Source organism: Arvicola amphibius, chromosome 12 (genome assembly GCF_903992535.2).
Source record: "Arvicola amphibius chromosome 12, mArvAmp1.2, whole genome shotgun sequence".
Taxonomy (NCBI): domain Eukaryota; kingdom Metazoa; phylum Chordata; class Mammalia; order Rodentia; family Cricetidae; genus Arvicola; species Arvicola amphibius.
The window spans coordinates 3,809,537-3,823,333 of NC_052058.2; the positions used below are offsets into that span (position 1 = coordinate 3,809,537).

Sequence of the window (13,797 nt, forward strand, 5' to 3'; positions counted from 1 at the left end):
CTTCAGCCTGAGTAACACAGTGCGTGAGTGCTCAGAGCTGAAGACGGGTCCAGGGTAAGTAGCCAGTGATTAACCCCCAAAGTCTGAATGAAGATCAGTGCTTGCTAGGGTGGGTGCCGAAGGCTAGAGGGTAAAGGAAGACCTCCTAAAATTCTAGGTCCACCTGTCACTGCGGGTTTTATCAGAAGTTCAGAACTTTGGGGGAATCCTACGGGCCAGCTGTTGGGCAAGTGACTCAGTAGTTCCTTTGCCCGGTGCTGGCTGCATTCCGTGATACTTCGAGGACGCGACTTTTGGATGAGTCAGGGTCTGACTGTGCAGCTCTGACCGGCTTGGAACTCATTGTGTAGACCGGGTTGGCTTGAAGCTGGTGGAGACACACCTGCATCTGCACCCGGAGTGCTGGGATCAAGGACATGTACCTGTCATGTCTGGCTAAGTGGAGATTCTTTCATCTCAAGGTGAGTAGCAGTGGCTGAGAGAAGCCGTGCTGCCTAGTTTTATGTCAACTTGATACAAAGAGAGTCGTCTGAAAGGAGGGAACCCCAGCTGGGAAAATACCTCCATATTATCTGGAAGAGGACCTGAACCCATTGAAGGTGCCATCTTATCATGGGTTCTGAGGCTTGAACTCAGGCCCTTGTGTTCCCAAGGCAATTGCTTTACTGATGAGCTAGCTATCTCTGCAGCTACTTCGTTCTATAGACGAGCAAACCAAGTCTGGAAATGTCACGGGTAGGAAAGCCCTTAGAAGCATGTTTAAACCCAGGTCGTTCTAACTCTGGAGGTCCAGATCAAAACTGCCTCCTTATTAGGGATCCTCAGTGAGCTACCCTTTGACCTGAATGGACCCAGCCTATCAGAAATGGTGGCACAGAGAGGCCTTAGAGAACAATGTACTGAATCCCTATGGTATTATTGATTATAAAGAAGCACAATTGAAATGCTTTTATTTGCATAAACTTGCTGTATAGCTGTATCCTTTGGGCTGGGCATGGCCTTTGAGTTAGAGCAGCTGGGATGAGCCCAGGAGACCGGAATGAAATTGGGCCCTCTAGCATCTCCTAATGGAGGAAGAAGGGAGGAAGGGAGGCCCTCAGAGTAGCTACCCTTCAGTCTCCCATGCTTCTGTAAGGAACCCCAGTAAACTCAGTGGCTCACCAAGCTGGACCTCAGAAGAGTCTCTTCTGAAGTCTCTTGGTGCCTTTGTGTATTGTGAATAGAAGCAGATGTTTCTTTATGTCTTTATATAATAAAAGTCAAAAGGCAAACGTGTTATCTAGTGTCCTCAAACTGTATCAGTCAAGAACACAAGATCTGAAGAAAGGAATACAGGTTAGAAAATTGATTCTCTGAAGTTTTCTGCTTTAATAGTCACTATGGAGGAAATGTTTGTGTGCCCTAAAATACACACGTTCAGAGGCAGGCATGGTGGTACATGCCTGTAATCCCAGTACTTGGGGAGGTGGGGGGCAGGAGGATCAGCAGTTCAAAATCTTTCTCAGATAAATAATGGGGGTGAGACTATTCTGGGTTCTGGGAGGCCCTGTTTCAAAAACACCACACACACACACACACACACACACACACACGCCACAAAAATCAAAGTTATAATCCCAAGCATGATAGCATTTAAGGCTAGGCTCACACAGAGGTCTGGGGCGGCACTCCGATCAGGCTGTCTGTGTGAGCAGGTAGACCAGAGTTTTCTTTGCCGCTCCCCATAGGTGTACACCGAGGATAGCCCTGTGGAGGCTTTGTGAGAAGCTAACCACCTGTAATCCAATTAGAAAAGCCTTTAAAAGAACTGGGTCTGCCGGCACCTTGTCTCAACTTGTTTTATGTTGCTAAGACATTCTGACCAAAAGAAGCTGGGAGAGGAAAGGGTTTATTTGGCTTCTCCTTCCACGTCATAGCCCGTCTTTGACTGAAGTCAGCACAGGAACCTGGAGTCAGGACCTGAAGCAGCAGCCCTGGAGGAAACTGCTTTCTCATGTCAGCCAGGACCACCTGCCCAGGGATGGCGCTGTGCACAGGGGGCCTTCCACATCCATCACTAATTAAGAAAATGTCCTACAGATGTGCCTATAAGCAACCTAATGGAGGAATTTTTTTAACTGAGGCGCCTTTTCCCAGATGACTCTTGCTAGTATCAAGTTGACAAAACTAACCAGACAACCCTTCCAGAACAAAAACAAGTATCTGTTGTTCGTGCCACTGCTGGAGAGCCAGCCCAGTGTGCCTCGGCTCTGCAGAAAGTGGGGTAGCTTTTTACAACGGGAGGGCCATCAAAAAACACTGGTGACATTCTGCAAGGCTCTACAGCTTGGTGCCACCCGTCAGTCGGGCCTAGGTGTTGAATCTGAGAACTTTGTGGCCAAGGAGATTCTTACACGGAGATGAGGGCGGGGCCTCACTGTGACCTGGACCAGTCCTCTAGAGGCACAGATCAAGCTGATTTGGAGCCACACTTCAAACAGGGAGTGCTCACTCTCCTCTCTGCAACAAGGTGGGCGGTGTCTCAAAAACCGTTCTAGCCAATGAGGGCCACTCTCTGGAGAAGGGAAAGGTTAGTGGAGGAGGGGAAACCGAGCAGACAATGGGGAAGGGATATGGTCACTGTATAAGATAGGAGCAGAAAAGTCTTCATAAGACCCATCATTTTGCACAATGAACATGAAAAAAAAAAAAAAAACAAAGAAAAACAATCTCCCAACAACAGAAAAGGGGATGTTTTGCTTAACCGCTTTCTCCATTTTTGAAAGTTCTGTGTGTCCAAATCCCTTGTGTCAAGTTCTACTCTCGGTGGGGTTAGAAGGTCAAAGCAGACCCTTCCCCATCCCAATCCCTGGTTATTTAAACTCAATACAATCAGTGCTTTTTTTAAAAAAAAAAAAAAAAAAGTTACTACATTTTTGTAACATGAGGACAACTTGTAGGAGCGGCTTCTCTCCAGCTCCATACATAGACTCCAGTTGTCAGGGTTGATGCCTTCACCCACTGAGACATCTGGTCAACCTTCAGAGGGTCTCCCCCCCTTTTCTAAGCATGTTCCTCCAGTTTTAAAGCTGTTTTATCCAGTTAGGTCCAGAGCAGTGCTACTGTGGGGGAATTGCTCACCAGTGGACCCCCTTACTCTCCCCAATCCTCTCAGCTTTCTGTTTCTTCTGTGAAAGAGGGGAGCAGGAGTGGTGACCCCCTCCATTTGGGCACTGAGTCTCTACTGAACTCAGCATCAACACCATGCTTGTCAGAACACATCATGACTGCTACCAGGCACAGTGACCAGGTCCCATGGGGTCTTCTCTTTTCTCCCCAGCTCTGTGTAACTCCCATTTGAGAGTGGCAGAAGCAGGGCAGAAGCAGGATGCAAGTTACCTCACGTGGACAGCCAAAGGAATTGAGTAGCCCACGGTGTGAATGGGAGTCAGCGGGCTGTGTTTTAAGCACCCAGGAGTCTATGATAGAGGCCAGGTCACCCCTCGGCTGTTTCATTTTCCCTCAGCTCTGGTTTTTCATTTTTGTTTCAGCTCTGTGCCTTTGTGTGGCTTTAACTCAGTGTGTTTTCTCTTCCTGGGGGACTTGGATGTCTAAGTTCTCTCTGAGGGCAAGCTGAGGGCAAGCTGAGGTGCGTCCTTTGTTAGAAGCTAACTAGTTTCCTGCTGACAGCTCTCTGTACAGTGAGGCAGCTGTGGGTTTCAGGCTCCCAGGATATCCTGTGACAACCTCTCCAGGAGGTCATGAGAAGAATCTGTGTGTTCTGCCTGTTAACAGAACACAGGGGATCAAGAGGCCTGCTGTGATCTTGACCCTCTTCCCCAGAAGAATTCACTCTACCCCTTCAGAAGGTAAAAGAAACCCACTGGAGCAGAGGGAGTGACTTCTGGTTCACCCTGATAGCCAGTGTGCGGTGAGCTCCACAGGGGGCGTGTGACTCACCAGGCTTGGTCATGAATCTGCCCGGGATTCACAAGTCTTCCAGAATTAGCAACCAGTGCCTACACCCATGGAGTAGCTAGACAGCTCCCATTCAGAATGCTCGGCAGGATGCATAAACACACAGAGAGGGAAGGCTCGCATTGCTGTGGATAGCCCCGGCTCCTCTGACCCACAGAGTGACTCCTCCTGCTTCCCATACATCTGTAGTTCTCCTTCCAGAGAGTGGACTCTCCGGCTTAGCCTCTTAGTACCCACCCACTCATCCAGCCCCGGACTCACCATCACCAAACTACATCCCAGTTAAGAGCTACGGGATACCTTTCCTGTGTTTTACAGTCTTCTGGGTCCCTGGGAGGTATTCGTAATCAGGCCATCTTGTGGAGTTCATCATTTGGTGGGGAACCTTGGGTCAGTGACCTAATCCTTCACAGTATGGTTTCCTGGTCCATGGGATGGGGATAATAACACACCTGACTCATTAGGTAATGCACTCGAGAGCGCTCATGGGCATACCTGGCACTTAGTGGACATTTAATTACGGTGTGCTGTTAACTTCTATTAAGAAATGGCTGGTGTGGGATTACGGGTGTCCTGAAGTGCCTGCTGGCGCCACACAAAACCTTCATCCAAGGAGCTCTGGGCTTGGACAGCGCCACACTTGAGCACTCAGTCCCAGCTGGGTGGGAAGGGAGCCGCTGAACTCAGTAGGAGTCTCTGCCCCATGGGTCAAATAATCTGAAAGAAAGCAGGGTGATCACCAAAGGCCTGCAAAGGGAAAGAGGGATCTTTCTGAAGTGCCGTCATTTTATAACCATTATTTGTTTCCTCTTTCATGTGGGGAGCCACCCAGACAGCAACACGATAGAAAGAAAGCCTGGGGTTGCTAGCTACCGACCCACAGCCAGTCAAGGGGCGGTCAAGCTGTAGCCTGCAAGGGCCACCTTCAGGGCAGCCTCCCAGGCCTGCTGCTGCCTTGGGTCTCAGATCCTACCCTAACCTCCTGCTTGGTGAGGTTTCTGAGACCACCCCCACCCCAGGCACTGACCGTTTCTGCTTTTTACTAGCAAAGACTCCTAACAGGGATCTGTCCTTACACTCTTGTGGTATTGTCACCTGCCCCAAGTTCCTGATCAGATCCCACTGTGTCCCCGGGCCTTCTGGAAAAGATGGGGCAGCCTCTGAGGTTCCCAGTGAGGCGAACAAACCTTCAGATGGCTGCCAAGGCGTTTGTGCTCCCAGGCGATCACTCAGCCTTGTTAACACAGGCAAACCACCCTGGGGCAGAGAGAGAAGCTGATGATTGGCAAAGGGGGGTGACTGTTGCTTTCTACATGTAACCTCAAAGCAGACAGAGGGCACCGAGCTATCTCAGAGGCTCCTTCCCGGTCTGTGATTCTGGGATCATAAACGCCTTTTCATTTTTTATTTTTCACTTTTGCAATCCTGGGGGTTGAATCTAGTGCATTATATATGCAAGGCAAGGTGACTTTTATCATGGAGTTGTGAGCTAAAGATAATGTGAAACTGGGCAGAAAACCCCAGAGGGGAGAGGAGGAGGGGGGGGGGAGGAGGAAGAGGAAGAGGAGGAGGAGGAGGAGGAGAGAAGGAGGGAGGGAGGGAGGGAGGGAGGGAAGGAGAGAGAGAGAGAGAGAGAGAGAGAGAGAGAGAGAGAGAGAGAGAGAGAGAGAGAGAGAGAGAGAGGAGATGTTCTAGGAACTGAGCAGCGAGCTTTGGAAAATCCTTGGAATATTCCCGTTTGAGCCACGTCTGCATTCAGAGCTATTCTCCAGCATAAAAAGGCTCCGCACTCAAGAGTGTTTAGAAATTTATCACCTTCAGATTTCAGTCAGAGTCCCAGTCTGGCTAAACCCGTGGACTGAGGTAGCAAGAGGGCAGGAGATCAGAGCGGGCATCCGGGCCTCCTTCCTTTGCATCCCCAGTACCACCTCCAGCAGGCTCGACTTGCCCTTCCCAGTCTGTGTGGCCTTGCTTTGTCCTTTCCTAAGCCCCCTGAGCATTTGCCCTGGGTTTTAGAGTTTACTTTGCATGTTGGGGTGTAGTGGAGCCAGACAGATCTGGTGTGTTCCCCTCCATTTGTTAACAACCAGACCTGAACGTATTTAACCTGCGCTTCAGTCTCTTATCTCCCAGATGAGACCACAGGAAGCTGGTGTGTAGAGTCACTGTGAAGAATGAAGTGTGAGAGGTCCTGACTCAAAAACACCCAAAGTTAAAAAATGAATAAATAAAGCCGGGCACGGTGGTGGTGGCACATGCCTTTGATCTCAGCGCGTGGGAAGCAGAAGCAGACAATCTTCTGAGGTCAGGCCAGGTTGCCTCCATAGTGAGTTCTAGGACAATCATGGCTACATAGAAAGACTCATACAAAAAAATAAAATACGTAGAAATTAGATGTGGGCATGCGTCTGTCTCCTGCTTAAACTATGTGTATGCCTGGTAATGTCTATTAGGAGCTATGAGGCCATGAGCAAATTACTGTGCCTCAGTTTCCCGCTCAGTAAAATACAGAGACAAGTGCTACCTACATCAGTGGGCTTTGTTTAAATGAGTTAATACATGTTAAGATGCGTGTCAATAGATCAGTAGGTGGTTTGTACTGAATTCCAGCTGTTAATGCAATTTAAAACACACCCAGAGGAATGCTAAAGAAACAAAACCAAACCAAAATCTCTGCCCCTGGCACCTGGGGTTCTAAGTATATGGCAGATCTGGGAGCTCCCTGCTCTCTGGCTGTCCCAGGAAGCTGCCTCTTGCCACTCTTGCGGTGTCTTGGTGACTGCTAAGCCAGCAGGCCCGTGTTTTACGACACAGGTATGTCAGCAGGTCACTGGAAAAGAAAGCCACTGTGTGTGACTTGGAATCATCCTACGAAGTAGGCAAGCATTCTGGAAGGAGCTGTCACTCAGAGTGAATCTCTACACTTTATTAGTATTTTAATGTCCATGACGGCTCTCTGGGTCGTCTCTCAGGAGACCATCTTCCAACCTGCACCCCGAAGCCAGAGACAACCAGGCTCTCCTGGCCGCTGCTGCTGTGCTCTTCAGGGAGAAGTGCTTGGGAAGGCTGCCGTGGGGGAGGGGAACTCAGCAGCTCAGCAGCTGGCCCGAGGGCTCACTGCACTGGTCCAGACTGGCTGTGCTGGATCCGCAAGGAGAAGACACTCCTGTAAGTCAGCAGAATCGGTCACAGTTGGAGTACCACCCTGTGCCAGGCACAGAGGCACAATGGCTTCAAGACATCACCCAGACCCTCAAGGAGTTCACTCACCAGCCAGCCAGATGAAGGGTGTTTGCTGCAATAGGTGTCAATGGCCTGTTAGGCTCTCTCACTTCCAGGAGAGGGACATACAGAGAGAGAGAGAGAGAGAGAGAGAGAGAGAGAGAGAGAGAGAGAGAGAGAGAGAGAGAGAGAGAGAGAGAGAGAGAGAGAGGCAGGCAGACAGAGAGAGAGGGAGGGAGGGAGAGACAGAGAGACAGAGACAGAGAGAGAGAAAGGGAGAGAGAGATTGACTTTGTCATGTACAAAGTTCAAATTTGAGAAACAGGCAATGAAGTCACAAAAAATGTTATTTAATGTGATTTTATTTTATTTATTTATTTTATTTGTCTAAGACACAGTTTCTCTGTGTTGCTTTGGAACCTTCCTGGAACTTGCTCTGTAGCTCAGGCTAGCCTTGAACTCACAGAGATAGGCCTACCTCTGCCTCCTGAGTGGTGGGATTAAAGGTGTGTGCCACTACTGCCCTGCCTAAGTGACTTTGTTATTTTGTGTTGGACCGCGTTTGTATCTGTCTAGGGCTACATGCCCCCAGGATTGCACACCACTGTGTGTCCAGGCTACAGGCCCCCAGGATTGCACACCACTGTGTGTCCAGGCATCCTTCCAAAGGCTTTTCCCCTCTTATTCATGGCACTATTTTGGAACAGGTATCCATATTCTCATTTTTAGATGGAGAAACTTGGCATTGGAAAGTGATGGGAACAGGTCAGGGAAGCAGGACAGAGCTAAGCCTGCTCCAGAAGGTCACACATTCACCTTCCAGACTAAATATCTTAGAGCCAGAGAGGATGGTTCTGGGAATGACATCCCTCTCTCAGTTTCAGGATACCCACCCCCTGGTGACTTCATCTGAGGGACTTTAAGCCACAGTGTGTCCCTGTGCCTGCTCCTGTCTTAGGTCTGAGAGATGCTGATAGCCCTCAAGAGCAGTGCTGAGGGATCCCTGCTCGGCCTGAGCTTTACCCTGCCCTGTCACCACCCAGGACAGGAGTCCCCCGCAGGGGTTCTCAGTACATTTCCAGGAGGCTGACTTTGGAGGAGATACCAACCCATCCAGTTCTGACTGGGGTGGTGGGAGGTGCATGGTAAAGAAGAATCGAATGGTTTGTTGCAACCCGGAAGAGCTCGCCTGACGCCTGAACAGACAATGAAAGGCCAGCCGGCCAGCTCTACCTCCGTGCTTGCCTGAGTTGATGCTGGCTGCTCACAAGCCTTGAAAAACACACACGTTTGCACAAATGTATACGTAAGTCTGCTAGTACTGAAAGATAAATCTGTCTAACTATCTAGCCACAGGAAATTGGGTCAATAAATTCAGGTGTTCTGAACACCAGGTTCCTATATACCATCAAAATCAGGGCCTACAAGACGGTACAGTGGGTAAGGACACTTCCTGCCAAGTCTGATAACCCAAATTTGAATTCCAGAACTCATAAGGCAGAGGAGAGAACAAACTCTGCAGCTGTCCTCTGACCACCGCTTGTGGGCTGAGACACTGGTTCTTGTTGATAAGGATAAAAATGTTGTCTCCGTCTGTTTTCTTTTGCTACAGCAGAATCCCACAGGCCCCATAATTTATAGAGACTTACTCACTTCATCATTCTGGACATCCAATGGACATCCAATAACAAGGTGCCCACATCTGCTTGGCCCTCCTGCTAGGTTATAGCATGACAAAGGCTGTCACATGCTGAGACTGAATTATGATGCTGGATTCAGCCTCTTCCCCATCTTCTAAAGCCACTAATTGCATTGTGGGGGCCCCACCTTCATGACCTCATCTAATCCTAATTCTCTCTCTTAAGGCCCCATTTCCAAATATAATTAAGGTGACTTGGATTAAGTTTTTAACACATAAAATTTAGAGAACATTTTTACACCATAGCATGCTTATAGAAAAATTAATTTACATTTATTATTAATTGACACGACCTCTGACAGGAAGAATAAAAGTTATTTTGGTTATTTTCTTTCTGAATTTTTTTTTTGTTTTTTTCAAGACAAAGTTTCTCTGTTGCTTTGGTGCCTGTCCTGCAACTAGCTTTTTTTTAAAAAAAAAAAAAATATTTATTTATTATGTATACGACATTCTGTCTGTGTGTATGGCTGCAGGCCAGAAGAGGGAACCAGACCCCCATTATAGATGGTTGTGAGCCACCATGTGGTTGCTGGGAATTGAACTCAGGACCTTTGGAAGAGCAGGTAATGCTCTTAACTTCTGAGCCATCTCTCCAGCCCCTGGAAGTAGCTTTTGTAGACAAGACTTGGCCTCAAACTCACAGAGATGTACCTGCCTCTGCCTCCAAGTGCTGGGATTAAAGGCAAGCACCACCACCGCCCAGCTTTTTGAATTTTTTTAAAATGCTTTTTTTTTTTTTTTTTTTTTTTTTGGTTTTTCGAGACAGCCTGGTGGGTTTTTAAAGCTTTCTCCAGGAGATGCAACAGGTGAGAGCCGGTGGCATTTTAGAAGCAGCCCCTGCCAATGAGGATGGATAGTGGCTGTAAGGGGCAGGGCAGAGGGGCTGGACTTCAGAAGCCTGTGTTTCCAGCCCTGGGCAGTTTGACACCGTCATGCCACTTCATTCCATTTGCTTCTGATGGGCACAGAAAGGGCCAGAACCATTCCAACGGAGGTGCCAACTCTAGGAAGAGCAAGGCAGTGTGCTGAGGGTGGTCCTTCACTATCCTGAGCCTCCACTGAGAGGCAACCATGGGGCTGCTTAGCCGCAGATCCAACCATGAAAGTAAAACCACGGCGATGAGTGACAGAAAGACTGCCAGCTCTTTCTTACAGGTCTGCTCCCCCGGAAGTTCCTCCCACATGAAGGCAGAGACCAGGTCCTCGTCTTTAGCTGTTTGGTCTCCCATGTGCACTGAGAGCTTTTCATCCTTCTTCCCTTTCTGAGAAGCTCAGTAGTGAGGCTCACCCCCGTGTGAAGCCAGTGTGAGTCACTGCACTGAGATCTGCCAACGTTTCTGCAATAGTGTTCGCTTTTACGTTGGTCAAGTCTTTCCCTGGCAAACGCCGGAAGCCTCATGTTAGTGAGAGTAGGCCACGGAGGGAAAGAATCAGCTCATTCACGAGACAGTCGAGATTCCAAAGGGGCGAAGGTTGGAGAAAAGAGCCTAGACCCCAAGAACCAGGAGAAGCAAGCACTTATGTGCGGCCCGCCTCTGCGGCTGCCATTTCTGTCTTCACTCATGCTTGCTGCCTTCCATTCCAGACAGGTGAACCGCCTCCATTTCCACAGCCTATCCCTCCCGCTTCTCCAGCACAGATCGACTCAGCTCATCCGTCCTCATGGTTGCAAGGTAAGAGAGCAGTCGGCTGTGACCAGTATGGGTCATGATATCTTATTGGTCCATGGGAAGATACAGGTTCTCAAAGGTCTGAGAGATGAGCTGGACAGGTGTTGGTACCATTTAGAGTCCTGGCCTCCAGCTGCTCTTCCCTGCTAGCGATCTTTGCTTTCCTTCTGATTTGAGTTACTGAAAGTTGTGTCAAAGTTGTTTACCAGCTCTGCTTCCTGAGCACGTGTTGCCTTGGCCTTGAGGATCAGAGGATGAGGTTTCCACCTGTTGGCCCACCTGACTGTTAGGTATATAAGCCTCCCTGGTGCTATTGAATAGAGGGCTTCTTACCAGTGACTAGAGGTCCGTGTCTCTATCTGTGCTGTCTCTGTGTGTGTTTGTATGCTTCAACCTCCAGCTCCTTGCCCAAAGCTCACGAACTGTATGGTAGCGCATAGAGCGCAGACAGGCGTTGTGCGCTGCAGACAGGTGGTATGGCTCTGTCATCCTAGCTACCCAGAAGACAGAGGCAGAAGGATTGCAAGTTCAAGCCTGGACTGCAGAGCGAGTTCTAGGCCAGCCTGTGAAATTTAGGGAAGAGCCTGTTTCAAAACACAAAGTTTTGAAAGGCCTGGGTATAACTTAGTGGCTAAGTGCTGGCCTCATATGCAAGGTTCTAGGCTCAGCCCCTGGTGCTGGGTGGTAAAGTAAGGTTATCCCCACCCTCACCAGTGTCATTTTAATAAAAAAATAAATATAATAAAAAATAAATCCAGATTAATAATAATCTGGATAATCAGATAGTGAGTGAAAAACCTTAAAGGTCACGATAAAGCCTGGCAAGGTCGACCTGTGAGACAGTCAAAGGCTCTTGCAGTGCAGCCTGATGGCCCGAGTTTGCTCTCCTGAACCCATGTGGAGGAAAAAAACCAACTCCTGCAAGTTATGTGCGCATACACACCTGGGTGCACACACAATGATAACAAACAACCCAGCCAAGGACAATCATCCTTCGTGTTTAGGCAATAGTTTCGCAACCGGGGTAGGAGTGAGGGTGGGGGTGGGGGTGGAGGGGAGCTGGTTTGGCCCCTAAAGAGTCCCACCTGGGTATTTTAGGCCTTGAGTCAAGTTGAAGAACGCTTCTCCTCTCTCCCCAGCCCTCTCTACAGAGAGCTAAACCACAAGGAAACAATCCTATAATTTTAACTGTATTTATAAACCCTCCGTCCTTTATGTAATGCTTTTTTCTGCTCTGTGCTTAGCTCCAGCGTTGCTATTTTCTCAGAGGAAATCAGAGGAAAGAGATGGTAATTATAGGTCAAACGTCAGCTCCAGAAGCGGGACAGGCAGAGAGGAGCTGAGTACTCCCTGCCTCTTCCGGGTACACCCTGGACACCCCCGCTTTCCCTGTGCCTAGGTCAGCTTTCCACCTCCGCATCCTTGTGTCTCCGCTGTCTGTCATTTGCCAGCCCGGCACGTGACAAAACAGAACGGGAGTTGTTTAAAAGACAGTGAGTTAAAATTTTATGATGCTCTGGTAGGCCTGCCTCTTGGAGACAATTCAAACGGGAAAGAAAAGAAGAAAGAAAAGAAATAAAACCAAACCACAACATTTCAGGTCATTGGCCTTTTTAAATAGACCGCCGGCAATATTTACTGCTCCTGAAATAGCAGTCACATGGAATAAAACCGTGTTGGTAAAGCCTGCAAAACAAAAGGACAATTTACAGGCTGCCGTGCTCACTGAGGGACCTCTGTTTGCTGGCTGATCCGGCTCTGCTTCCTGACCGTCCCTGCCACCTTCTGCCCAAGGCCTTGAGGAGACAGATACAAGTCAAGGTCAGGCTGTGCAGGAACCCTTCTCATCTTAAGATGGGAAGCAGGAGGATGAAGAGAATGTGGGCATTGCATCTACCACAGAACGGGTGCCCAGGGTGGGAACACCGTGGCTGTTACAAGAGCATCTGCCAGTGGTATCCTCTCTCTCCAGCAAGCCATCTTATCTCCTCTTTCTCCTTTTCTTCTGTGTCTCCCCTTATCCTCTCCCATCACACACAGACACACAGACACACACCTTTCTTACATTCTCCTGATCTCTCCATTTGACTGGGGTCTCCCTGGACCTCTATCAATTAGCTGTTGCCTAAAGGTCAAATATCGTCACTAATGGTGGGTTAATGAATGAATGGGCCAGGTCGAGGCTGCCACACACTCACAGTGGGACAGACTTTGGTAAGGACCACGGGAACTTTCTGGCCCTTGTTCTTTACAACCGTCTGCACAGTTGACAACACACAGTTAAGAAACCCATCACTGACAATTAGTTGTCCTATTTATAAACACTACGCTTCTCCAAACTGTCCATGTCATTTATGCCAGGTGTTTTCAAGACCTTGGGAATTGTGCAAAGCAGCTGGAGAAGCAGAAAGAGGTGTGGTAGTGATATGCCTACATCAGAGAACTACGTCATCCCAGACTTCAGAGAGGGTCCTCCAGCGTATTCTACAACCTGAATCTCTGGCTTCTCAAACATGGGGCGCTCCACAGACAGTCAAGATCACCACGAGGAGAGACACGAAGCAACCTTCCCTGGGTGTCTTTGTGTCCTTCCTTTGCATCAGCTACCTTGAGGGGACCCATTTTGATTTCTTTTCCACGTGTCAAATGCAAGGCAAACGGGGACGAGTTAGAGACCAGCAAGCGTGGCACATACCCGGGATCTCAGCATTTGGAGGCCCAGACACAAGCATGAGGCTCTCCTGGTCTACAGAACGAGTTCAGGGCCAGCCTGTCATGTAATAAGACTCTGTTTCAAGCAAATACATACACAAAAAAGCAGATGGTCAGAAAAGTATACAGTATATTCCTTTCACCCAAATAAACAGTTATGACCGTAAAGAAAATTGTTTGAGGTCTCCTGTGAAGTCTGTCTGTCTGCCTGTGTGCTCAGCTCTGTGCTAATGGCACTGGGGAGTCTGCCTATGTCTTTGGGGTTATGATGTAGCAGGAACTGTGCTTCTGCTGCTAACAGCCACCTCTGGCCCTCTCGGGAAGAGGCACCACTTTTGCCTGGGACCACAGATAGCTTAAAGGACTGGACATCATCTGCCCAGAGAGCAACCTTAACCGGTGATTGGCAAGTGTGGGAAGTGCCTGTCAACTGAGGTCTGGTACACATCATGACTGCCCCTCTGTGGGACTTGACTCAAACCCTCACCCTGTTTTGGATCCCACATAGTCCCTGAGCTGCTCTCCAATCACACACTG

General features: G+C 48.9%; 1 long non-coding RNA gene across 1 annotated transcript; it reads left to right on the forward strand.

Annotated features, from left to right (window-relative positions):
• Positions 1–11,948: 11,948 nt before the first annotated feature.
• Positions 11,949–13,433, forward strand: LOC119828134. Its single transcript, XR_005287754.1, has 2 exons — positions 11,949–12,369; positions 12,910–13,433. It is a non-coding gene; the product is annotated as an uncharacterized LOC119828134 (long non-coding RNA).
• The last annotated feature ends 364 nt before the right edge of the window (positions 13,434–13,797 follow it).